The following is a 26,129-nucleotide window of genomic DNA, read 5'->3' on the forward strand; positions in this document are numbered from 1 at the left end:
ATGCTTAAACACTTTGCTGTAGAAATAGTAAAAGATTTTGTCCATTTCTATCTCGTCGTGGATGGCACTGTCCTAATCCTACGCTTAAAGACTTTGGTAGAAAAGCAGACATTTGAGGTGAGCAAACTTAGTGTTGCTGCTGTTGCGAGTGCTCTATACTGGAGCTGCTTTCCACCTAAATTTGAGAACTACCCAGAGTTTTTTGCTTCTTTTTTTGCATGATTTATGTGTCACTCTATGCCTGAAAGGGAATTGTTTTAACTTATATTGAGTGGTCCCTTGTGTATGGACAAATCTGTACCTCTCTGAAGAGCTCTAATGAGAGTTAAACAAATGTCAGGGGTTGCTTTTATTCATTTCAGGTTGGCTTGGATGGTATTTACCAATCCAAAGTTGTAATACTGTGCCTGGAGTGGTAAAAGGCTTTGGCCATTTTACAGCGTGGCAAGGATAGCACTGTGCTAATTTGATGCTTAAAAATGTTGCTGTATAAATGGTAAACAACTTTTTCCCTTTCTATCTCAGTGTGGATGGCACTGTCCTAATCCTAAGCGTAAAGACTTTGATAGAATAGCAGACATTTGAGATGAGCAAACTTGGAGTGTCACTGGTATTGAGAGTCCTCTATACTGGAGCTGCTTTCCACCTAAATCTGAGAACTACCCAGAATTCTCTGCTTCTTTATATATTACCTGAAATTCTCCAAGAAAATGGCCTGCTCTGCTCCGCTCCTTCCCTGAAAGTTTAGGTGTGATTCGTCAAGTGGGGGCTGAGAAAAAAGCGTGGTCCCAAAATCAGTTTTCCCCATGCAATTTTTCATAGGACCTTTAGCCAGGGCGAAATTACACCAAATTTGGCAAAAAGGTAGAGTTTGGTTCGCAGATTGTGCTTTTTGTTAAATGGTGTAAATCCGTTCAGTAGTTCCTGAGAAAATCAAAAGTAAAATCATGGTGATATCTAGAGACGAAGTATCATACTCTGTACTGTACTCTGTACTGTACTATGTACCTTCCCGAGCACGAGCTGCATGGTCATTGGCTGTCAACTGTCTGTCAACACTTCAAACCAGGAAGTGTTTGCAGCCATCTTGTGCCTCGGTAGAACTGAGGCACAAGAAAGCAGTGAAACAAACGTGCAAAACACGCAAAGGAGGCAGGGTAGAAACACCCTGATCCCCTAGGCCTGCTCAGGAGGTCCCGCAAGGACCCCCAAGGCCCAAAAAAATAATACTTTTTTTTAAATCGCGGGGTATGAAGTACCGTACTCTGTACTGTACTCTGTACCTTCCCGAGCGCATACTGGAGGTTCCTGGTGGGCTAGTTGGCCCCCAGTGACCTCCAGTATGCAAGGGGAAATAGTTCCCCCTCTTCAAACTCGCCAGGGGGCTGCGTTGCAGAGAGGTGTAAAAAGGGGTGTGGCCTCATTACACCTCTCTGCAATGCAGCCCCCTGGTGCATACAGGAGGTTCCAGGTGGGCTAGTTGGCCCCTAGGGACCCCCAGTATGCAAGGGGAATTAGTTCCCCCTCTGCAAACGTGCCAAGGGGCTGCGTTGCAGAGAGGTGTAAATAGGGGCGTGGCTTTATTACACCTCTCTGCAATGCAGCCCCCTGGTGAATACTGGAGGTTCCTGGTGGGCTAGTTGGCCCCCAGGGGCACCCAGTATTCAAGGGGAATTAGTTTCCCTTTTCAAATGCACCAGGGGACTGTGTTGTAGAGAGGTGTAACAAGGGGCATGGCCTCATTACACCTCTCTGCAATGCAGCCCCCTGGCGCATACTGGAGGTTTCTGGTGGGCTAGTGGACCCCAGGGACCTCCAGAATGCAAGGGGAACTAGTTCCACCTCTGCAATCGCGCCAGGGGACTGCGTTGCAGAGAGGTGTAATGAGGCCTTGCCCCTTTTTACACCTCTCTGAAGAGGCCCCTGGCGCATACTGGAGATTCCTGGTGGGCTAATTGGCCCCCAGGGACCCCCAGTATGCAAGGGGACTTAATCCCCCAACTTAGAACACGCTACAGGAAGCGTTTGTACAGTGGTGAAGGTAGGGGGCAAGGCTTGAGGTGATGTGAGTGGAAACATGCTCTGTGGTGCGTTTTAAGTTGGGGAAATAATTCCTCTTCAATCCAGAGGTCCCCTAAGGGGTCAACTAGTCCAACAGGTATCTCCAGTAAGCGCCACAGTGCTGTGTTGCAGAGTGTTGTAAAAAGGGGGCGTGCCCTCTGAACACCTCTCTGCAACACAGCTACCTGGCGCATACTGGAGGTACCTGCTGGGCTAGTTGGCTCACAGGGGACCTCAGGATTGAAGAGGAATTAATTCCCCAATCTAAAATGCGCCACAGGGCGTGTTTGCACATGTTACCTCAGGACCCGTCCCCTCCATTCACTATTGAGCAAAATATTCCTGTAAAATCAGACGAACTACGAATTCCGATTTACTCGCCTGTTATCACAAGAAACGTTAGTGCTGCATCTTTGAGCGCACCACTGATCCTGAAAAGTAATTCTAACCATACTTACAGTAGCTTGAATTTCCTTCCTTAGGCTAACATTGACTGGTTTCACTTGGAAATTTTTCTAAGTGGGGAGTTTTGGAACTTAAAAAAATTCCTCTAAAATCAGCCGAACTACGAATTCCAATGTACTCACCTGTTATCAGGAGATACCTCAGTGCTGCATCTTTCAGCTCACTACTATTCCTGAAAAGTAAATTTAACTGTACTTACCAGTAACTTGAATTTCCTTCCATAGGTTCATTGCCTGCTATATACAATATATATACATTAAAAAAATATTAAATAAAAAACAAAATATTACAATTTCAATATTTTAAAAAACATTTTTTTCCTATATATATTAAAAATATGTAATGCAATTTAAAAAATAAAATATCTAAAAATAAATTCTTTGAAACAATGTAGTAAATTAGTATAAAAAATATAACAATTAATACATTTAAAAATTATCATTTACAAAACCTTTGAAATTCACTGAAAAAGCCATTGTTTTCAGCCACGTTATAGTTAGGAATTAGCATTTAAAAAACCTTTGAAATTCACTGAAAAAAACATAGGTTTCAGCCATGTTATAGTTAGGAATTAGCATTTAAAAAACCTTGCAAATTCACTGAAAAAAACATATGTTTCACACATGTTATAATTATCTGGACATTTCACTCATAAAAAACCATTGAAATTCCCCCGTTATAGTTAGTTCAGCTAACTATAACTCGCGCGCCCGCAATACACACTGCTGATGATGTCACATATTACATCACTCATGACATGGTCAGTGACATCACTTATGACATCACCGATGACATTTCAAATTACATCACTGATGACATCACTCATGACATCATCCTTGTGAAAGAGTGGCAGACCTCCTCTCACCCTAATATAACCTTTGATACACACATTCAAAAATAGAACCTAACATTTTTTTTAAAAATGGAGATAGCAATACCAGTTATGACAACCTAATTAGTAATTCCAAAATCTACATACACATCCACTCATTCACCAATAGTTCTATATAGTCACTCATACATGCACTCAGGCTTCATATGTAGTCATACACCTATACATCCTGTTACACACCTACACTTATACATAGAGTAATTCACACATATACTCACACATGCAAATAAACTATCAAAAGTCCATTTACTTGCATATACAGCTCTACACACACCACTACACTTATTTCTACAGAAACGTGCACATACATACTCTCTTAAACAATCAGTTATAGAAACACATACTTATTTAAACAGTAACTCTTCCAATCTGTCACTGTCATATATCCTTACTTATATACATCAATACTCACATATACTAGTTTAAAACATTTGTGCTTACTCATAAATACACTATTTAGCAGTCATTCACTCACTAACACACCCATACACACACTTATCCACCCATACAGTCCTGCAGCAATGCTGTCTTCAAAACACATACAAACAGTGAGTCAGTCAATCATGCATCTGTGTGCTAAGTGATACCCCCACCAAACCATGCAGACACTCATTCTGATACTCAAAAAACCAACTAATAACCCATAAAGACACTCATGTAGCTATTCACTAACCCATGCAGCCACTTATACACAAAGTGAGATACTGATACAGATATTAACATATTTAAACATTACTCGCTAATACATGTATTTACTAAGATATACCTAATAAGTCAGTTATACAATCATTTTTACAAAAAAATCATTTAGACACTTATTTACCCATTTATTCTTCCATCAGCCTTTAGATATAAATATATAAAAAATTATTTTTCAGAAAGATACACATTCACTGGATGATGTCATCAGTGATGTCATCAGTGATTTCATTTGAGATATATGCAATGATGTCATGAGTGATGTCACTGACCATGTCATGAGTGATGTAATATGTGACGTCATCAGCAGTGCATTGCCGGCGCGCAAGTTATAGGTAGCTGAACTAACTATAATGGGGGAATTTCAATGGTTTTGTATGAGTGAAATGTCCTGCTACCTATAACATGTGTGAAACCTATGGTTTTGTCAGTGAATATATATATATATATATACACATATATCCACGAGAAACTCCTTTGTAACCGAAAACGAAAATCCAGGAGACAGTCCACAGGACCAGATGTCAGGTTTCTTTTTTATTTGCTCAGTTCGTGAGAGAGTGCATAACGCGTTTCGGTCTACTAGAGCCCTTGTTCACATGCTACCATTGTTTGTACATTTTTTATTTTTATAGTGCACATTTCACCCAAACACCTCCGCCCCCTCCATATATCACGTGATCATGGAAATAAAAGACATATTCAAAATAGAAGTGCCTATATGACCGTATAAATACATAGGTACATAGAAATAGAGTCACATGTATATACAAGTTTAAATCAGAAATCTCCGGATAAATCCATCAAATACTTGTATCTAGAGGGGGACAAGAAAAAAAGGGGGGAGTGAGTTATAAAAAATCCTTCTTTAAATAGTTAGAATATTTATATATTGATCAACAAGACCAGAATAATGCATGGGTAAGATCTTAAAGTGCTATTTTTTAAAAGTACAAACAGTGCATGTCCGAAAAAGTGCAAAAGACCAATTGTGACCAATATTTTGTCCAGAGGAAGAAAAAGTGCCAATGTGCATGAAAAACCAGCTTGTAAACAATTTGCCTCATCATAATATTTTTGACAATTGGGTTAAGAACCACATTTTGCTTAAATTAAAAACCATGATAAAAGCATTTGATAATCCAAGCAAGCATAATCATAAATAGATAAAGATTATAAAACCACCCTGTGTATAACAATTGTGTAAAAATACAAAATAAATATAGGTAATAAATTACATATATTTACAGATAGGGAATGACGCAAGAGAATTTCATAATTTCAGACTAACAGGGAACCTGACTAGACGGAATGAAGATGTAATAATTATTCAGAAAAACTGTTTATATACATGAAAAAAGCTAAAGCAACCTCCAGGCAACAGGGAACCTGACTACCTGGGAGCAAAAGTCAATTACTAACAATCAGACCAAAAGTAGAAAATCATTATAGAAGTGCATAGGGTTTTTAAAGGAAAGTATGCAGATCCTCTGTGTTGTTAAGGCCATTCGGACTTTTACTGTCGAATTCCAATATCATATTGGATTCCAACTGCCTTAATTTTAAATCCCTATTGCCACCTCTTCGTAATTTTGGTATTGCCCCCACAACATAATAAGATAGACAATTTACATCCCTATTATGTATAGACTCAAAGTGGCGTGCCACTGGATAACTAGAGTCATTGTGTAAAATTGCCCTCAAATGTTGCAGGATCCTGACGTGCACTTGTTTGCTTGTACTGCCGATGTAATTAGGGCCACAAGTGCACGTCAGGACATATACGGCAAATTCAGTTTTGCACGTATATTGACCTACAATCGGGATTGCGGTCTCACTGAATGGGGTAGAATAGTGGGTCTTATTGGTACCAAATTTACAGGCCCTGCAAGTGGAGCATTTGCGAAATCCACCTGCTGTCTGCATCCAATTCGCTTTTTCCTTAAGTTCTGGACTTGGCTGGTCCAGAACGGCTCCCATATTGCGTGCCCTGCGGAAGGTTATCGTGGGTTTAGAAGGTAGCAGTGCACCTAAAGCCGAATCTGTCATTATAATGGGCCAATTTTTGTTAATGATATTCCTGATTGTACTCTCCTGGTCCCTAAATGCTGTAATGAACCTGGGGCATGTCTCATTGCTGATGTCTCTTTTGGAAGAAGAATCTTCTATGACATAATCAACCGGGAGTAGGCTATCTCGAGTTCTTAAACTTGCTTTTTTCAAAGCCTGGTCAAAGATCTTCTTAGAGTAGCCTCGTTCCCTTAATCGAGTTTCTAAATCCCTCACACAGTTTGTAAAGTCTTCATTGGTACTACAGATCCTTTTCAATCGAAGGATCTCTCCATAAGGGATGCTGTGGATGGTGTGTTTGGGATGAAGACTTGATGCATGTAGGGTGGTATTACCTGCGGTTGGTTTCCTAAATAGTGTCCTTTGAATTTTGTTGTCATTATCAATATACGCTTTAACATCTAGGAACTCAACCTCCTTCTTACTGATGTGGGATGTAAATTTAAGGTTCAAATGAATGACATTAATGTCATTAACAAAGGCAATAGCCTCCTCAATTTCACCCTGCCACACAATGAATACATCATCAATGTATCTGAGGAATTTGATTATTTTCTCATTCACCCATGTTTTGTCTATCCTGTTGAGGACCTGCTCCTCCCACCAGCCCACGTGTAAACACGCGTAGCTGGGTGAGAAGCAGGCCCCCATTGCTACACCTCGTACCTGACGCCTAACATCCTTTTCAAAGGCAAAAAAGTTATTGCACAGACACCACTCTATTAGACTTAATATAGCCTTATTGTGTTCATAGAATTGTACAGGCCTAAGGCTCAGAAAGTGTTTAACAGCATTGAGACTGTCAGTATGGGCTATGCTAGCGTATAATGATTCGACATCTAGCGTCATTAACACCATATCTTCCTGCCATTCTACTGTTTCAAGTTTTTTCAAAAAGTCAGTGGTATCTCTCACATAACTCGGTAGTTGTTTCCCAGGTTCTTCCAAGAAGAAGTCTATATATTGGCCCACTTTCTCACCCAAACTGTTTATTGCTGAGATGATTGGTCTCCCAGATAAGGGCGAGATACCTTTATGAACTTTGGGGATAAGGTAGAATATATATATATATATATATATATATATATATATATATATATATATATATATATATATATATATATATATATATATATATATACATATATATTCACTGAAAAAACCAAAGGTTTCAGTGACGTTATAGTTAGAAATTAGCATTTAAAAAACGAAAGAAATTCACTGAAAAAAACATAGGTTTCAGGGACGTTATATATTTTACTCGTACAAAACTAGAGAATTTTGAATGTTATAGTTTGTAGAGCAAACTATAACTCGCGCCCGCAATGCACTGCTGATGACATCACATATTACATCACTAATGACATGGTCAGTGACATCACTCATGACATCTCAAATGACATCACTGATGAAATCATCCAGTGAATGTGTGTTTTTTTCAAAATTAAATATATTTTATGTATGTGCCTCAGTGTTTGTGTGTGTGAGTGGGTGGGGGGTGTGTGACTTTCTGCCTACATGTGGGAGTGGATAATTTATAGGGTGTATGGGTTCAATAGTGCATGTGTAAATAGCTGTATAGGGGAGTGAGTGTATGTATCAGTGTGTTGATGAGTAAATTAATGTCTCAGTGGTATATGTGTGAGTAACTACATATGTGAAAGGCAGTATATGTGAGTGCTAGAGTATATGAATGACTATATGTGAGAGTGAGTAATTGTGAGAGTGGCTGTATAAATGAGTGTGTACTCGCATCAGTGATTGCATGAGAGAGTAAGTATATGTTAGTATCTGTATGAATAGGTCAGATAGAGAATGTATAACTGTATAGTTGAGTAAATGGCATTGTTATTGATTCTTTACATGACTAGCTAGGTGTGTCAATAACTCTATGGATGAGTCACAGTGTATGAGTATTTGTATAGGTGTATAGGTACATATACGAGTGCTGTATTGTTTATTGAATGCATGTATGAGTAGCTGTATGCGTGAATGAATGAATGTGTGTGTATACCTAGGAATTAGTCAGTGGGTATATAGTAACTGCTATTGGTTTATTTATTTATTTTATTTTATTTTATTTATTTTGAAAGTTTTATATAGCGCGAACAAGATCCTTGCAGATATCAGAGCGCTTTACAATGCAGGGAATACCAACAAGAGAATGAAAAGCAGGTCATTAAGGAGTAAAGTAGCACGATACAACAATAAAGCAAATATTACAGATAAATGTGTGCAAAGATAGTCAGGTAAACCAATAGTACAGGTACAACACATAGTCATAGGAATCGAACAGAATAATACAGATCGGTGCAGAATCTTTACAGCTCAACATTAATAGGTCAAGTGTATTTGGCCATGAGAATAGCTTTTACTTCTTTCTTAAAAAGTGTGAAGGAGGAGATGAGTCTGGTTTCAGGAGGGAGTGAGTTCCATATCCTGGGTGCCATTCCTGAGAAAGAGCGTTTATAGGTTTTTTCCTTCCGGAATCTTCGAGGTTTTAGCAGAAGATTGTTTGTGCCTCTAGTGTTTCTAGAGCCGCCAGAGATTGACAGCTTCCGAGTGAGGTATCCGGGGGAGCTCAGGTGTACAGCCTTGTGTGTCACTACATTAAGCACCTCTACTAGAAGCACCGATGCCGCCTTTGCCCTAACTGCACATAAAGAAATTCCTTTTGTTCAAAAGTGGTTCAACCTGTTTCCTTGCAACAGTGGCAGTCCAAACATCCTGAGCTGAGGGTAAACTAAGCAGAGAAGCACACACATAGAGGTAACACCAAGAGGAAATGTTGCTAACCCAGCAAAAATCTGTTTGTAGTTTGTAGTACTGTTGACCAGCAAGGACCTGAAAAACATATACAAGTAGCAAAAGTCTTTTTCTGGAAGTTTCAGTGCACCCCAAGGACACCTGTGAGAACCCTGTGCCCAGAGGAAAGATCTGCATGGTGGAGGTTTGAATCCTTGCCTGTAATCCCTCACACTTGACAGAGGAGTCATGGTGGATTCACACGTGGCATATGTGACTTCGTTCCACACTCAGATGTCCAAAATATAAATGGATCACTTGGGCATTCAAGGCTCATTCCTGAGAGAAATTTGTGAGAATGTAACTAAAGCTCAGGGTTGTGTGGATTGTGTGTGGGTGGTTTTTGTGTGTGGTTATGTCTGTGTGGTTGTGTGTGTGTGGTTTTGTGTGGTTGTGTGTGTGTGATTGTGTGTTTGGTTGTGTGTGTGGTTGTGTGTGTGGTTGTGTGTGTGGTTTTGTGTGTGTTTGTGTGTGTGTGTGTCAGTGTGGGTGTGGTTGTGTGTGTGTGCGTGTGTGGTTGTGTGTGTGTGATTGTGCGTGTGGTTATGTGTGTGGCTGTGTGTGTGTGTGGTTGTGTGTGTGTGGCTGTGATTGTGTGTGGTTGTGTGTGTGTGTGGTTGTGTAGTGCTATAACACATTTGTTGGTCTGATGTTAACCAGGGCAGAGATGGTACTTGTAAAGGCTTAGGAAAACAGAACAAATAGCACAAGCACTCTAGAACACTGTGTAACAACCCTAGTTGATTAGAGACCTCTCTTTGGCCCCGCGGCTCACTGAGAACATCAAAGGGGTGCCGAGAAAGTGATCGCGGGCGAAAGTGAGTGGGGGCACTTAATGAGCATGAGGAGGTTTGCCATATGGCGCCTCTGCTCCTAAGCGTGCCCGTGCACATGCACTGAAGCTCTAGGCTGGCCATGGTAGCATTTTTTGAGCCCTCACTAAAAGTCTCTTTGTCTATGGTTTCAAAAATGGTAGTCTGTATTTTAGTGTGGGTGTATCAAAGGATATATTAGGGTCCTAGGAGGTGCATCGGATTATCACACGGATGATGTTATCAGTGATGTCATCAGTGATGTCACTGACCATGTCTTGAGTGATGTAATATGTGACGTCATCAGCAGTGCATTGCGGGGGTGCGAGTTATAGTTAGCTCTACTAACTATAACGTTCACATTTCTCTGATTTTGTATGAGTGAAATGTCCAACTAACTATAACATCACTGAAACCCATGTATTTTTCAGTGAATTTCTATGTTTTTTTAAATGCTAATTTCTAACTATAACGTCCCTGAAACATATGTTTTTTCAGTGAATTTCAATGTTTTTTAAATGATAATTTCTAATTATAATGTTCATTAAACCTATAGTCTTTCCATTCTCAACCTGGTGACAACAGCCGATATTGCCAGTTTTCCAGCAACAGCTTGCGCAAACAAAATTGCAACAACTAACACTAATATTATGCAGAGTAGCCCTTCCTTTGCAAAAATAGCACAAAAAGCACCACTTCACAATATTTTCAACGAGCTGCAAAATCTGTGGTGTGATCCAAAAACAGGCGATAAGCTGTGTTAACAGTAGTAATCTAACATCTGCCTGTTACTGGTGTAAAGCAGGAAGACTAGCTACAGTGTGAAAGGGAGCCCAGCCCAGAATCACATCTGAAGACCAACACATGTCAAAGAGCTACTGATCATGCCCCTCCGACACCCAAGAAGGCCACAACAACCACTGCCACCACCCTCAGGATCTCCCCCAGACCAGCCCCGTCCCTACTACCACCGAGGCAGCACAGAATAGGACAGCGGGCCTTCCAAAAATGGCATGGTCCCTCAGCCACACAATAGCTGAATTTTGGGAGATGTGGCAACCAAGTAATTGTGAAGGATGCAAGTCACCCATCAACAATAATGCACACAATACCAAGTGTAGCGGTGATGTGCTGGACAGACCTCAGTATGCAGAGCACAAACCTCTCCATGTGGACATATACTGCTGGTACTTGTAGTGTTGTGCACAGTGGACACAACCATGTTACCTTAGGCAGTTTTGAAGATCTTGGTCATGTAGCTGTGATGTCCCCCCCTGGAAGCGGACCAAACATCATTGCAGGGTGCGCACACGCTGAGTGCTGCAGGTGCCACTAACTCAGTGCACCAAAACTCATCCCCATATAGCCTTATTAAGGCAGAATTAATTAGGCAAAAGACATGGCTACCAGTGCATCCCGCCTGGACCACGCATCATCCCAGGCTCCGCATATGCTGGTTGATTCAGGTGCCACTAACTGTGCAGCGCAACTCAACGCCACGTGGCTGTGGGTCCTTCCTGACCGCTGCCTCCAGCCTACACTGTGGTCAGCAAAGCTTACAAATTAAATTGAGTCTTGATTAATTAATTACAGAGTCCTGTAGGCAAACTACAACGTCCCTAAAACCTACATAACTTCCTTTGGGTATCCTTGCTTCAAGAACTTGTTTTATATCAGTTATAGCTTTACTACAATGACCATATTCATCTTGCAAGTCCAAATGAACAGTGAATGACAGTCTACACTGCGGAAAGCAGAGCTCACAATATGAAGTATAACGTCCCTGAAACCTACATATTTCGACAATGTATTCCATATATATTTCATGTTTTCTTCCATACGTACACTGCGGTCAGCTGAACTCACAATTTGAATGTATTGTTTTATTAATTGCAGAGAGAATTGTGATCTATGTCCTTGGATTTTGTTAAGAGGATGTGACTAAAAACATTCCTCGATGTCTGTGCTGACTACTGCCTTCGATCTACACTGTGGATAGCAGGGCTCACAATTCACATTGAGTCGCAATTGCTGATGATGCAGTCCAGTAGGCAACAGACATTGCTTCCAGTGTGGCTCGCCCGCACTACGCATCACCGCTAGTTGGGCACACGCTAAATGCTTCTGATGCCCCTATATCAATGCAGCACAATTCATGGACCCTTTATGATACAATGTTTTGTGTATAATTTCACATCTGCTGCCCCTACCTCAGTATACCACAATTCATGGACCCTTTACAATAGAATCTTTTGTGTATTATTTCACACCTGCTGCCCCTAACTTAGTGCATCACAAATTATTGACCCTTTATGATTGAATCTCTGTGTCTGATCCAATGATTACTGTTATACTTGTTACCAGCACCAAGCATTTCCGGAGGGCTGGCTTACAATCACCCCACACGCACCCAGCACAGACGTCACAGGACATGTGACCCTGATAATAAAAAGGAGTTGATCGCACGTGCCCGTACCTAGTTCCAGTATCTATCTGTGTCCGTGTGTTCATAATGTATGCAGCATGCGGCCCCTGGTCCCAACCAAATTACATAGTGCTCTGGACAGCGTATGTAACCATCTTACCTTTGACAGAGGAGGAAAATGTTAGTTATGTAACTTTGTCTCGGTCATTGTACAAGTACGTACGTAGAGACTGGATCATTAGAGTACTGCAAGGAGAGTGTATAGTGAATTTATAAGTGCTTGGGGATTGGCAGAGTGATTGTATAACTACATATGTTGGCATAGCCCAACCCCGAACATGAGCTTGGATCTAATTGGCTGCCCTCCATGTCCCAAAAAATGAAACTTGAACTTTCCATGGCCCGGCATTGCTACAACTACAACACTCCACTGAATGTGCAATAAACATTCATATCCACACAGGTGTGTCATGTCCACCATCTTTCATGTGTGGAACTGTGGATAAATGTAGGGTCAATGATTCCTCGTACCTTCCATGATGGTCATGTAGTGGGACTTGGGTCACAGAGTGACACATTGGCGTTTGCGACCTGGGTGACGCAGCACTACAACACGGACATCCACATCAGTTGATTACTCATACAGCTCACGACGAGCCACACCCATAGCTCCAGAGTCATTCTTCACAGCCTCACGCAGGACTGGCATAGACATCTTGATAATGTCTAGATTATGAGATTCACTGGGGTGATTAATGCTTAACCAGTGATGTTTACAGATCAATAGACAAGTATTGCCACGAGAACTAGGACTTATATTGTTTGATGACTTACTGAGTGGAGGGCGTCCTAGTTTTGTCTTTCCCTCTAGACCCCTATTTTGTTTGCGCTGGCATAAGCCAGGCCAGCCCATTCTTCTTACGCTTACAGAGAAGGAGAACAATGCTACATGGCCCAGGTTTTCTTAGCAGTGATCTGCTGGTAACAGCCTAGTTGTCAGTCAGCCACAGCCACTCGCTCACGGCGGGTATACACGCACACCACACCCATCTATCACAGGCATCACAGAACACGAGACCCTGCCAATAAAAAAGACCGGGCGCACGTGTTCTATGACATTTCAGAGTTGCTCGCACTGGATGCACTGCGGCCGGCACAGGCACATTGGCACGGGACGATGACTTTTGGTCCACTGAGGTACGGGTACCGTAACTTCTGAGTGGGTGTGCAGCCTGCGGTGATGACTAATCCCGGCGGTCTGGACAGCTCAGGATTTGTGTGCCCTGCTGGACTGCAGTGTAGGCCCGAGCCATCAGACAGTGCAGGCCTACCAGCACGTGGCGTCGTCTCGCTAGTCACTGAGTTAGTGGCACCACAAGGGCTGAGCGGGTGCGCAGCCTGCATGAAGCCAGGTGCACTGGTATGTCCTCTGCCATAGCCTAATCAAGACCCAGCACTAAATGTGAGACCTGGTGGCCTACGGATCGGGGCTGCATGATATGCAAAGTACCCTGTCTGCGGGCCCTGGTCTTGGGTCTTGCAGCGGCTCATGGTAGGCCCTCTTTTCTACACGCAGGTTGCGAAAGGTGAGCAGAGAGGCTTGTTTGTGCAGTGGTGGGCAGTCACCTCCTGGTAGTGTTAGTGCATGGGGTGCAGCAGCCTGGGTGCACCGCAGCGGGCTGTCACCTCCAGGCAGCGGGAATGGATGGGGTGCAGCAGCCTGGGTGCGCAGCAGTGGGCAAATACCTCTGGACAGTAGAAGTGGATGGGGTGCAGCAGCCTGGGTGCGCAGCGGTGGAACAGCTATTTAGACGTGCACAGTTGTATGTACTCTGCAATTATTGATTCCATGCTACGTTTCAGATGAGTAAGCTTGAGGGCTCCACTATATCCTGGCACTTGGTAGGAGACACACCAGTGGCAGAAAGGTGAGCTTGTAAGCTTTTGCCCACAGTGTGGGCTCTCACTGTCCCTCTACATCTCTTCCTTTCTCCCTGTCACACTTTCTCTCTCTCTTCATCTCTGTCTATCTCTTCCTGTCTCTCTCACTCTATTTCTTCCACTCTCTCCCACTCTTTCTCTCTTTCACTCTCTCTTCCCCTCCCACTCTTTCTCTCTCTCTTTCTCTCTCTCTCTCTCACTCTTCCTCTGTTTCTCCCACCCTATTTCTCACACTGTTTCTCTCTTTCTCTCTCTCTTCCTCTCTCTCTCACTCTTTCGTTCTTTCTTTCTTTCTTTCTTTCTTTCTTTCTTTCTTTCTTTCTTTCTTTCTTTCTTTCTTTCTTTCTTTCTCTCTCTTTCTCTCTCTCTCTCTATCTCTCTCTCCTTTGATGGGCGCATGATGAACAATCTGGTGGCTGAATGTGAGCAGAGAGGCTTGTTTGCGCAGCGGCGGGTAGTCGCCTCTGGGTAGTGACTAAACTTGAGGGCTGCCCTATATCCCAGCATGTGGTTGGAGACACACCAGTGGCAGAAAGGTGAGCTGTGAGGATTTTCTTCACAGTGTTAACACTCTCGCTCTCCATCTCTTCCTTTCAGACACTCACACTCTTTCTCTCTCTCTCACTCTCTATCTTTCCCTTTCTCTCTGTCACTCTCTTTTTCTCTCTTTTCCTCTCTCTCACGTTGGTTTTCTCTTTCTCTCTCTCTTCCTCTCTCAATTGTTCTCTCTCTCTTTCTCTCTCTCTCATTCTTTCTCTGTTTCTCTCTTCCTCTTTCTCACACTTTCTCTCTTTCTCTCTCTCTTCCTCTCTCTCACTGTTTGTCTCTCTCTTCTCTCTCTCTCTCTCTCTCTCTCTCTCTCTCTCTCTCTCTCTCTCTCTCTCTCCTTTGATGGGCGCATGACGCAAATTCTTATCTTGCTTTTTGTCTAGCAGGTTTGCGATTATGAGTGGCCATCCTGCAATCAACATGCATCCTGAATTGTGAGCTCCACTTCACCATGAGTACACAATGGGTGAGGAGGTTGCTTTGGCACGTGGTGGACCTTCTTCGACACACGCCGGTGGCGGAAGGTGAGCAGAGAGGCTTGTTTGCAAAGCGGCGGACAGTCACCTCCGGGCAGTGGGAGTGGATGGGGTTGCAGCAGCCTGGGTGGGAGAGGCGGGCAGTCACCTCCGGCAGTGGGAGTGCATGGGGTGCAGCAGCCTGGGAGTGCAGCAGGTGTCATACACCTCCATGCTGTGGGAGTGGGTGGGGTGCAGCAGGCTGGGTGCGCAGTCTTTTGAAAACACCTATGGACAGTGGGAGTGGATGCGTTGCAGCAGCCTGGGTGTACAGCAGTGTGCAGACACCTCTGGACAGTGGAAGTGGATGGTATGCAGCAACCAGGGTGCACAGCAGCGGGCAGGCACCTTTGGGCAGTACAAGTGGATGGTGTGTACACTAGCCTGGATACACAAAGGCGGGACAGTGATTTAGGCGTGCACAGTTGTATGTACTCTTCCATTACTAATTCCATACTATGTTTCAGATGACTAAACTTGAGGGCTGCCCTCTATCCCAGCACATGGTTGGAGACACACTGGTAGCTGAAAGGTGAGCTGTGAGGATTTTATCCAAAGTGTCAACATTCACTCTCCCTCTCCATCTCTTCCTTTCTGTCACTCATACTCTTTTTCTCTCTATATCTCGTTCTTTCTCTCTCTCACACTCTTTCTCTCTTTCTCTGTCTCTTCCTCTCTCTCTCATTCTTTCTATTTCTCTCTCTCTTCCTCTCAGTCTCACTATTTCTCTCTCTCTCTCACACTGTTTCTCTTTCTCTCTCTCTTCCTTGTATCTCACTCTTTCTCTCTCTGTTCCTCTCCTTTGATGGACGCATGACGCACAATCTTATTTTGCTTTTTGTCTTGCAGGTTGTGATTCTCAAATGTTACAAGGATGACACACCATGGCTGTACATAGTTTTATTTGTTGTTGTTTTGTTTAAGTAAAATGTTTTATATGTAATTCTATACATGACTGTAATTCTTATTTGTTCAACCTCACATGCATCTTCTTAATTATAATTGTGCGACATCAGACAATTTGTTACATTCCAGATTTCCTACAGTTGCTCTCACATTTGTTTGAGGATGGGGTGAGAGGTGATGGCGGACAAGGGGCTAATGGCAGGGGTTACAGGGCAGTGTTTTAGGGTTTAAGCCAGTGCAGTAGTGTTTGGGTAGTGTAGGGGATCGTGTTGAGCATAGTGTTTTTCGGATTAGTGTAATACAGTAGTATTTGGGTAGTATAGGGGGTTGTGCTGAGAGTAGAGTTTTAGGGCTTAGGGTAGTGCTGTGGTGTTTGTGTAGAGTAGGGGGTCATGCTGGGGATAGTGTTTTAGGGTTTAGGATAGTGCAGTGGTGCTTGTGTAGTGTAGGGTGTCCTGCTGGGGGCAGTTTTTTAGAGTTTACGACAATGCAGTGGTGATTGGATAGTGCAGGGGGTCATGCTGAGAGTAGTGTTTTAGTGTTTAGGGTAGTGCAGTGGTGTTCATGTAGTATAGGGGGTAGTGCTGGGGGTAGTGTTTTTTTTGTCCTCATTTGTAATTAGCCAACATATATTGGAGATTCAAAACAAAAAAGAGGAGAGAAACAATAAAAGACGGAGGCTTTAAGCTTCCCGCTTTGGTTTCGCATAAATGAGGGGATCTGATCACTCCTATTATGTAGAGGATGTACTGGACATCTCGGACCCTCAACCGATCAAAACCTTAAACCTCTTTCTGGTCTCTACCCTTCCCATTCTCCTTCTCAGTTATAGCAGGTCCCACGGAAAAACTCCGCACCAGGATTATCATTACAAACCATTTGGACTTTTCCTGGCCTGTACGGCTACCACATAATTATAGGACTAAATTAACCATCATAACAATTATCGAAGAAGTAGATGTCCTTAACTGAAAATAATTCATACAAAAAGTGCAAACAATAGCTACCATGGAAAATTAAAATATAAAGTCATTCATTTTGGCAGTTTTTTCTCTTTTACATTTGCCTACTTTTACACCATTCATCCCAAATATTCCAGAATTTTGTTTTTTTTGTTACACGTATAGTCCTATCTAGTTTTGAAACCCTTTGTATCGAATTTAACAATTCACACTCTACTGGGAGGACAGGCAAAATCCACTTATTGCACAGCTCCCTGCACACCACTAAAATTAACAAAAACATGAGAATTTTGTGATGTTTAGATACATTAGTTGTTACATCCTCTTCTGGGGTTACGCCAAAAATTACCCTTGGGAGACTCACCTTGACTTCAAACCCCATAATACTGGAGATCGTCTCACCTACTTTTCCCCACAAAATTTGGATTGAAGGATACCGCCAGAACATATGTGCTTCATCTGGGTCAACTTCCCCGCACTTTTGGCACTTCACTCTTTTGTATCCAATTTTGGATAATCTTCTGGGGTCCAAAACGCTTTGTGGATAGTAAATAAATGATTTTTTCTTAGTGATGCAGATTTAACACTTTGCATAAAACAGACAGAGATACTTGCCATAAAGTATCCCGACTGTAGCTCGGCAGCTCTTTCCTCCAAATTGATTCGGACCAAAGCTGAGAATCCTCATGAGGTTGAACTAGCGTCCAATACCATTCAGCAATTTCTTTACGCCCCAAAGAAGGGGTGACTGCTTTACGTTCAAAATGTTCATTACTGTCCCACCTCTTCTCAGTGATTAATCCCAACAGCTAATTGATAAAATTTGAATTTGGATATAGCCCCCTTTGTGATGTCCTGTAATTTTTTCCATGAAATTAGATCCGACCCTTCCAGCAGATCACCCCATCTCTTGATTCCATTTTTTTGCATTGGAAACATATTGGAGTTCCAAGTGAATTCTATATTGGGGCAAATGTGCTATAATACAGGATTATTTGATACCAAATTCTACAAGCTGCCAATAGGACTTTTAATTTCACTTTTTTGTAGAATTTCGGGTCCCTAAATTTAAATTTAAAAAAACTAGCTTGGTACTGAAAACCTAATGTAAATGCCTGAAATAGTGCTGTAAAAGAAGTAGTGTCACCCAATAGTTGCCTGAACATTTTTAGTTGGTATTGCAAAAGATCTGTAGGAGCAATCCCTCCATTTTCCTTTCTTACTCTAAGCTTGCGCCAAGCTATTTGAGGTCTTTTTTTCCGCCCATATAAAACTCTTGAAAAAAACCTTGAACCTTAGTTATCCAGTCCTTCTTGAACTCCAAAGGAATTGAATTAAATAAGAACGTGTATTTTGGTAAAATTACCATTTTCAATAGATTCGATTTTCCTAAAAATTAGAGAGGCAGTAGCTCCCATTTCTGTAATTGTGACCTAACTTTAGATGTTACTTTGTCGAAATTTACCTTCGCTATTGATTCAAGTTTCTGAACTACCTTTATTCCCAAATACCTAATCCTACGCCAAATCTGGTCTCAGCTATGGTGTGTATTCCATTGCAAGACCTCTGTTTTGGCTGGATTGACTGTATATCCTGATACCTCCCGAAAATGTTTTAAAGTATCCCAAATGGCTACTATTGAGTTTTGGAGGTGACCGGTAAAGATCATTAAGTCCTCTGCGTAAAGACTTATTTTCTTCACCCAGCAATTACAAGAAAAAGGGATAAATGCCCTTAGTTTAATAGTAAGTGGCTCAATATACATGTCGAAAAGTAATAGTGAGAGGGGGCACCCCTGCCTGGTACCCCTGCCTATTATGATCTGAGGTGAAAGGGTGCCATTAACCAGAACTCGGGCAACAGGATTTTTGTATAATGATTTGATGGCTATTAAAAAATGTTGGCCTAAATTAAAGCATTTAATTATTTCCTGGAGAAAGACCCAAATAACTCAGTCAAACGCTTTAGCTGCTTCGCAAGTCATTACTGTTAAGTGTCTGGCATTTACAGTGACCATATCAATTGTACCAATTAATTAATGTGTTAAATCAAGCAAGTGCCTACCCTTGATAAAGCCCTTCTGGTCATTATGAATCAGGAGACGGACCACTCTCTCTAATTTCTTTCTAATTGCTTGCGTATATATTTTGTAATCTGAGTTGAGTAGCGAAATCGGTCTGTATGATTCGCGGAGCTTTGGGTCTTTATTAGGTTTTAATAATATAATTATTGTGGCCGATGCCAGGATGTGGGAAGATCTTGTTTTGAGATATACATGGAGTTAAACAAGTCAAGCAAAATAGGGGCCAGCTCCTTTTTCAAAAGGGAGTATATTTCATTGGGAAGGGCATCAGGGCCTGCAGCTTTACCTTTCTTTAAACTTTTAATGACCTTATAGATTTCATCAATTGTGAAAGGGGCCGATAGATCTTACTTAAGTTCATCACTGAGATACAGAAGCTTTATATCTTGTAGAAAATCTGCTATTTGTCCCATACCTGGGTTTAAATTCTCTGTGTAAAGGTCTTGAACATTTTTTGTAAATGCTTGTTTTATCCCCAATCTTCGATGATTCTTATTCCAGTTTCTTGACATTTTACTCCTCTAATTATATTCCTAACTTGGTCTGCCCTTATCTTCCACGCTAACAATTTACCGCAGCCTTCCCATATTCGTGGTTTGCGAGTTTACTCGCTTCCCATCTTTGTCTTATTTTGATCTCCAAATAATCGGCTAAGTTGTTCTGATTCTGTGGTGTTGTGAACGTATCTAGGACTCTAATTAAATATTCCCGAATTATGCCCTTATGTGGTTATAACAAATCATATCCTTATAAAGGCATAAAAATCATATCCATATTTAGCAATAGCCAATGCAGTCCAAATCTGGCAAGGCTACTTCCTTAGACTCCTAGAAAGTACAACGCGTTCTTTAAACAAACCAAACCTCCGCTAGCTCGGGAATTCCCCTTGCTTTTGTTCTGATTTGTTCTAGAACTCCAGCGAGTCCTGAAAGAACTGGCAGTTGTTAGTGACAGTTCTTGTTGACGTCTTATGTCCAACCTTACATCAAACACGGCACCTTCCGGGTATAAATATACCAGCATTTGCCTTACGCAACACACTGTGGTTTGGAGCAGAGCGGCTATCTACTTACCCAAAGCCCAGCCGAAGGAAGCCGTCCCTCCCATTTGACGCACTGAGAAAGACGCTGTCTTTTCTCCTGCCGAGAAAATCCAGCTCCAGTGTTTCCAGTCACCCTTGCGGGTGACTGGGAGATCGAGTCCTGAGAACGAGATACAAGACCTCCTTCATTCTAAAACCAAGGTATGGAGCTGATTAGATGCTTAGAGAGTTCTTGATTCAGATTCTTGGCAAAATTAACTTAAACTTAAACTGCAACTCCTTTACTCCTTCCCATGTACTAGGCTTAGGTTAGGTACACTGGGGTAGGCGTAATTTAGAAGCACCAGTTGAGTACGTTTAGTCAACTTTTATCATTGTATGTAATTGTATATATTTTATCCGCTTTAAGTTCCATATGGCTCAGAAACCATATCAATGCTTTTACAATATTATTTCATAATACTCCTTTTACTGTATGCACTTTACTTTATAATAAGTATTGCAATTGTGGAAATTCACTTCTCTTGCATGAGAAAGAAGACTGCTCAATAAATAACACATTTTATTGAAAACGCCTGTCTCACTCAATGTCTCTGCACTCTGGTGAAACTAAGTATGCACGATTGACTGAGTGAAATAGCTATCTATTGTTTTCACACGACTCTGGAGGTATAATCCTTATTCTGGAGGGAGCAAAGTTGTCATGTTTATGCAGTTGTCAGAAGCTAATCCCTTCTTGTCTAATCAGGGAAGTTAACTCCTCCCTGTTCATTCGAGAAAGTTTCTAGTGACCTCTGAGCTAGCTGGCATACCTAATTAGGTCTAACATATTCAGTAGAGACCTAGTCGACCTCAGTCCTACGTCTAAACTACCGTTTATGTTATTCCAATGCACAGAGCCTATTTGGAATATAGGAACTACACTACATGGCGCCCAACGTTTGGTAAGGCGATAATCTAACGCAGGATACTAGAGTAACTCAGTTGTGCTTTTTCACACAGACCCCTTTTCCCCGTAAAAACTCCAATAGACTTCTGGAGTGGGTGAAAGGTTAATTTCCGCCAGAACTTAGTAGGAAGAGCTTCCTATGTATTAGTTTTTGGTTTAGTAAATGTTGAAGGATACAGTGTTCCAAAATATTGTGCAACTAATCTTTGTTTCCTTGATCTGCAAACTTTCATTAAACAATGTCAACTAACGGCGACAATAACGAAACCGGTGGAGCTGCAGTAGATGCGAATCAACAGAGTTCAAATATTACAGGGTTTATTAAAGATAATGACCCGGATGCAATAATCATCCAGGTCAATATAAGAAAAACCATAAACTATAAAACTTATAGAGAATGGAGTATCATCAATAGGTGGTACAGTGGTATTTGTGGTAGAGGCAGATGAATATCGGCAGACAGAGGTATTCTATTCCTGGATAAACTTTCCTGCAGCACATGCTGTAACACATGAGTTCCACTACTACAAAATAGCGGAATCTCCAGAGGAATACTCTCCTTTCGAGGAAGTTGACATTCCACTAACATACCAAGAGCACCTGCTCTGGTTTAATGGCGCCCTAAAACATTAAAATCACATTACCAGGCTCGGTCCACTAGGTAGACCAGGAGCCACATGGCCGGTTCCAGCCAGATACACACCACACCCCGACATTGAAAAAATGTCAAGCGAAGAACTCTTAGTTAAAATAAAAGAATTAACAAAAGCATATAGAGATTTAGTTCAATAACATTTGACGGTACAACCTACCGACTAAATACACTAATTTGAAATCCTGAAAAAACCTTCATTACAAATAATCTCAATATTCAAAAGAAGTAGTGGGAGGGTAATAAACAAACCTCTCCCAGAGAAAAACAGTTTCAGTCCAGAGGAAGGTCTCCCCAATAAAGAAATAGATATCCAGAAGGGGGGGGGGGCAAGTCTCCACAATGGGAGCCCTCCGAAAAAAGATACAACCTTAGAAATAGGGACAATTTTAAAAAACCTGACAGATATCAAGATATTGATACACGTCCCTCTCGATCTTTCTCAGACTTCCTCAAAGAAATCGGAAAGAAGAGGAAGGTCAGAACAAAAAGAAGAACACGTCAAGTCCAAAGACAAGGAACCTGCTCATCAAAGTAAAAAATTACAATTTCCCAGAAAGAAGGTAGCTAGTATTAAAATAAAACATACCGAGAATCCTCAGGACACAACTAAAAATTGGAGAGTGGGACCAGACAATGCTAGACAGCGCAGCAGAAGTGACCATAGCTCGCAAGATCCTGAAGAATCTTCTGGAGACAGTGGACACAAATGAATACATTCAAGTGGAAACTGAGGACACCCGAGTGAGCGTGCCCCATAAACTATATGAAATAACATACGTATAGAGGGAGATAAAACTAGGAAATTAAATGGTCTGTTTTGGGAGAATCTATCTAGAGGCTATGATATCCTTCTAGCAGAAAAAGACTGGCCACTAGAGTTTGTCAGGGAGTGCCCAGATGGCGAAGAAATGATTATGCCTGCCTTCTCAAATCACATTCCAATTCATAAAAAATACACATTTGCTAGAAAATGGGCAGTGTCCCAAGCCCCTGCATTTTATAAAAATCATGTAGGATGGGATGAGGATTCTCCTCACTATAAAATACAGTTAAAAAATCAACCTACTGCATCGAGGCAGCATCCTGTTAAGCAAGAAGCTAAAAAACAAGTAAGAGAAATTTTAGGTCAACTTGAATATCAAGGGGTGATTGAAACATGCACCTCACAAATGAACAATCCTTTGTTTCCTGTCTCCAAGCCAGATGATTCATATCGTCTAGTTTTGGACTACAGACACTTAAACTCCTGCTGTAAAACATTTGCAGTCCAAAACTCACACAGAGCAGCACTAATGAATAACATTGTGCGCAAGAAATATAAAACGACATTAGATATTTCAAATGGTTTCTTCTGTCAAAACATAGCACCTGAAAGCAGATATTTGACCGCTTTCTCCAGCATGGAGACCCAAAAACAATTTTGTCGTCTCCCACAGGGATTCAAGAACAGCCCAGGATTATTTTCAGCCAGACTAACAGAGTTACTACAAATATATGATGATGAGGCATTATCTTATGTCGATGACATCTAGCAAACAGACGATGGCCTGGAGACTCTCTTGAAAAGAGTGAACACCATAATATTTGGGTTCGCATCTGAAGGGTACAAATTCAACTTTAAAAAATCACGAATTGCCCATTTAACAGTCCTATTTTTAGGATATGAGTTATCAAGCGAAGGCAAAAGCCTAGCAGACAACTTCTTAGAGAAGTGTGCAGTACTCCAAGCTCCAAAAACACTGAAAAACTTACAATCAATTCTAGGTTTCCTGAATTTTGGAAGAACGTACATTCTAAATTATGCAGAGATGTTTAAACCTCTCTATGAACTAATAAAACCTGATTTTAAACCAATTAATTGGACTCAAAAACACACAGAAATTTTAAGATCATTGCAGACAGACATGTTAACTAAAACAAAACTGCAAACACGCGCAAACGAACGCAACCTTGTAATCCTAGTCATCCCAGGAAGATGCGGATTCACATACCTGACCTCTAATTAAGAGAGAAACGGTACCAATAGCTTACAAATCAGACTTGTACACACAAGCTGAAATGAAATTCAGTTCTACTGAAAAAATTCTGACTGCGGTTCAAACTGCTGTAGAAAAAGAAAGAGCCCTAGCCCATGGGAAGAGGATATCTGTTTTAACAGCAGTATCAGCCCTTGAGGCAGTAACAAGACCAGGCATTCTAAATGCTATAGCTCTAGATCCAAAATGGATACAATGGGAAAATTCTCTTGCTACAGAAGACGTGAAACACGCTTTTGATCCAAAAATGAAAAAACTAGAAGATCCGGAATACGAACATGAATGTCCTCTGTCAATCGAAATTCTGCCTCTCGAACAGTACTCCTGTGTGATCTACACGGACAGATTTGCACAACACTACGTTGTGGAAAAACAAATTTACAATGCTGCGTGCGCAATTGTTAAAGGTTGCTGGCGCTTAGGTAAATTCAGACCGATGTTCACTAAAACTGAATCACTCAAAAACTGTACAGCTCAGGGAGCTGAAATAAGATCTCTAAAGATGGCGCTTGAAAATGCCGATCGCGAATTCCCCACACTAATAGTGTGCTATTTGCATTACTGCGTCCGGTCTTACAATAATTCCATGCAGACCTGGATAAAAAATGATTACAAAGATGAGACAGGTGACACAATAAAGCATACAAAATTATAGGAACAAATAGTTATTTTGCAGAAAGAACTACAAAAGACTCACGTGATACATACACAGAGTCTTCAACGTGATGGCGTTCACGTTGCAGGGAATTCATTGGCTGAAAGAGCCACAGCGGCAGCTTGTCACTCTGCTTCCGTAGCTACAAAAAAGCATATGAAAAAACAAATAGAGGGTGAAACGCTGCTTTCAGTAAAAGCCTCAATGGAAGGCAATTATGCGGCGTTACCTCTAAACTATCCACTCGGCAATACATACATAATCGATGCGAACTCCGTTCCGTTTGCTCAAATCGTTGGAGTGGGGGATAGAGTAATTCCAAACACGTACCGGAGAGTCTTCTTGATTCAAGAAGCACACATGGGATTGGGTCTGAGGCACCAAGAGATCCTGAAATCTCTAACAGAATTACAATCAAAATACTTGTGGGGGGGATGAGCGTGCAAATTTATAACTTTGCAATGAATTGTCCAGACTGCAACAGAGATCGCAGTTGTGAACCGGAACAGAGACCTGCCCAGACACCTCTATTAGAGAGCATCAGGCTATCTATGCGCAGACATCCAGACGGAAAAATGCGATTCCATAATTATTAAGACGAGATTCATTTGGATGTGGCCCCAGCGGTCGGCTGACACCAGAACTGTTATAAAAGATTTTCGAGTCTTTATGGGCGCATACGCAATTGGCATGCTACATTCTGACCAGGGTCCTGCGTTTAGCTCTTGGGCTTACGATGAGGTTCGGGTGACGGGTGGGTCAAACATCTACTAAGCGTCCAACGTAGTCTTAATAACATGCCAAGAAATTCTCTAGGACAGTGGTTCCCAAACTTTTGACTCCTGAGGACCCCCATTGAGTTACCACTGGAATCCGGGGACCCCCAAGCAATTTGTACGAGTTAAATTTCAAACATTTAAACAGTAATTTGAAAAAAATACACAAGTGTGCGCACAAAACAAATACTCAACGTACTAAGGATTTTGGGGCGAGCTGTGCGACCATTTCATTTAGCGCCTCACAATTGGCGACACATTGCGAGTGGCAAATTGCGAGTCGCTAAATGAAATGTACAACAGTGTGTTTAACACTGTCTGGGATTCCCAATGGGGTCGCAAATTGCGAGGTTCATTAATGTTATTGATCCTCTCGCAATTTGCAAGCCCATTGGGAATGCCAGCCCTCCCAGGTATGGTGGCCTGCTGGGCTCTGCAGGCCACCATGTTCGGGACTGCTTTTAAATAAAGCAGTTTTGAAAAAAAATGCAGCCTGTTTACAATGCATTTAATAAAAAGAAAAAAGAAAATGAAAAGTTTTCTTTACATTTTGTAAGGGCAGCCAAACGTCCCTGGGACCACTGCCTGCCCTTAAAAAATAATTTTGCATGCATTCGCAAAGGGGAAGGGGTCCCCTGGGGACCCCATCCCATCTGTGAATGCATTACCATCTACTTGAAGTAGGTGGTAATTGTGACTGTTTTGCGACCGCAAACATTTGTACATGGTTTTGAGACTCGCTATTTGGAAGGGAATGCCCCTTCCAAATAGCAAGTTGCAAAACCTATTTAGAGAGTTGCAAACAAATTGCAACTCGCGAAATCGGCTATG

The sequence above is a fragment of the Lissotriton vulgaris genome, chromosome 4_1, assembly GCF_964263255.1.
Source record: "Lissotriton vulgaris chromosome 4_1, aLisVul1.2, whole genome shotgun sequence".
Lineage (NCBI taxonomy): Eukaryota > Metazoa > Chordata > Amphibia > Caudata > Salamandridae > Lissotriton > Lissotriton vulgaris.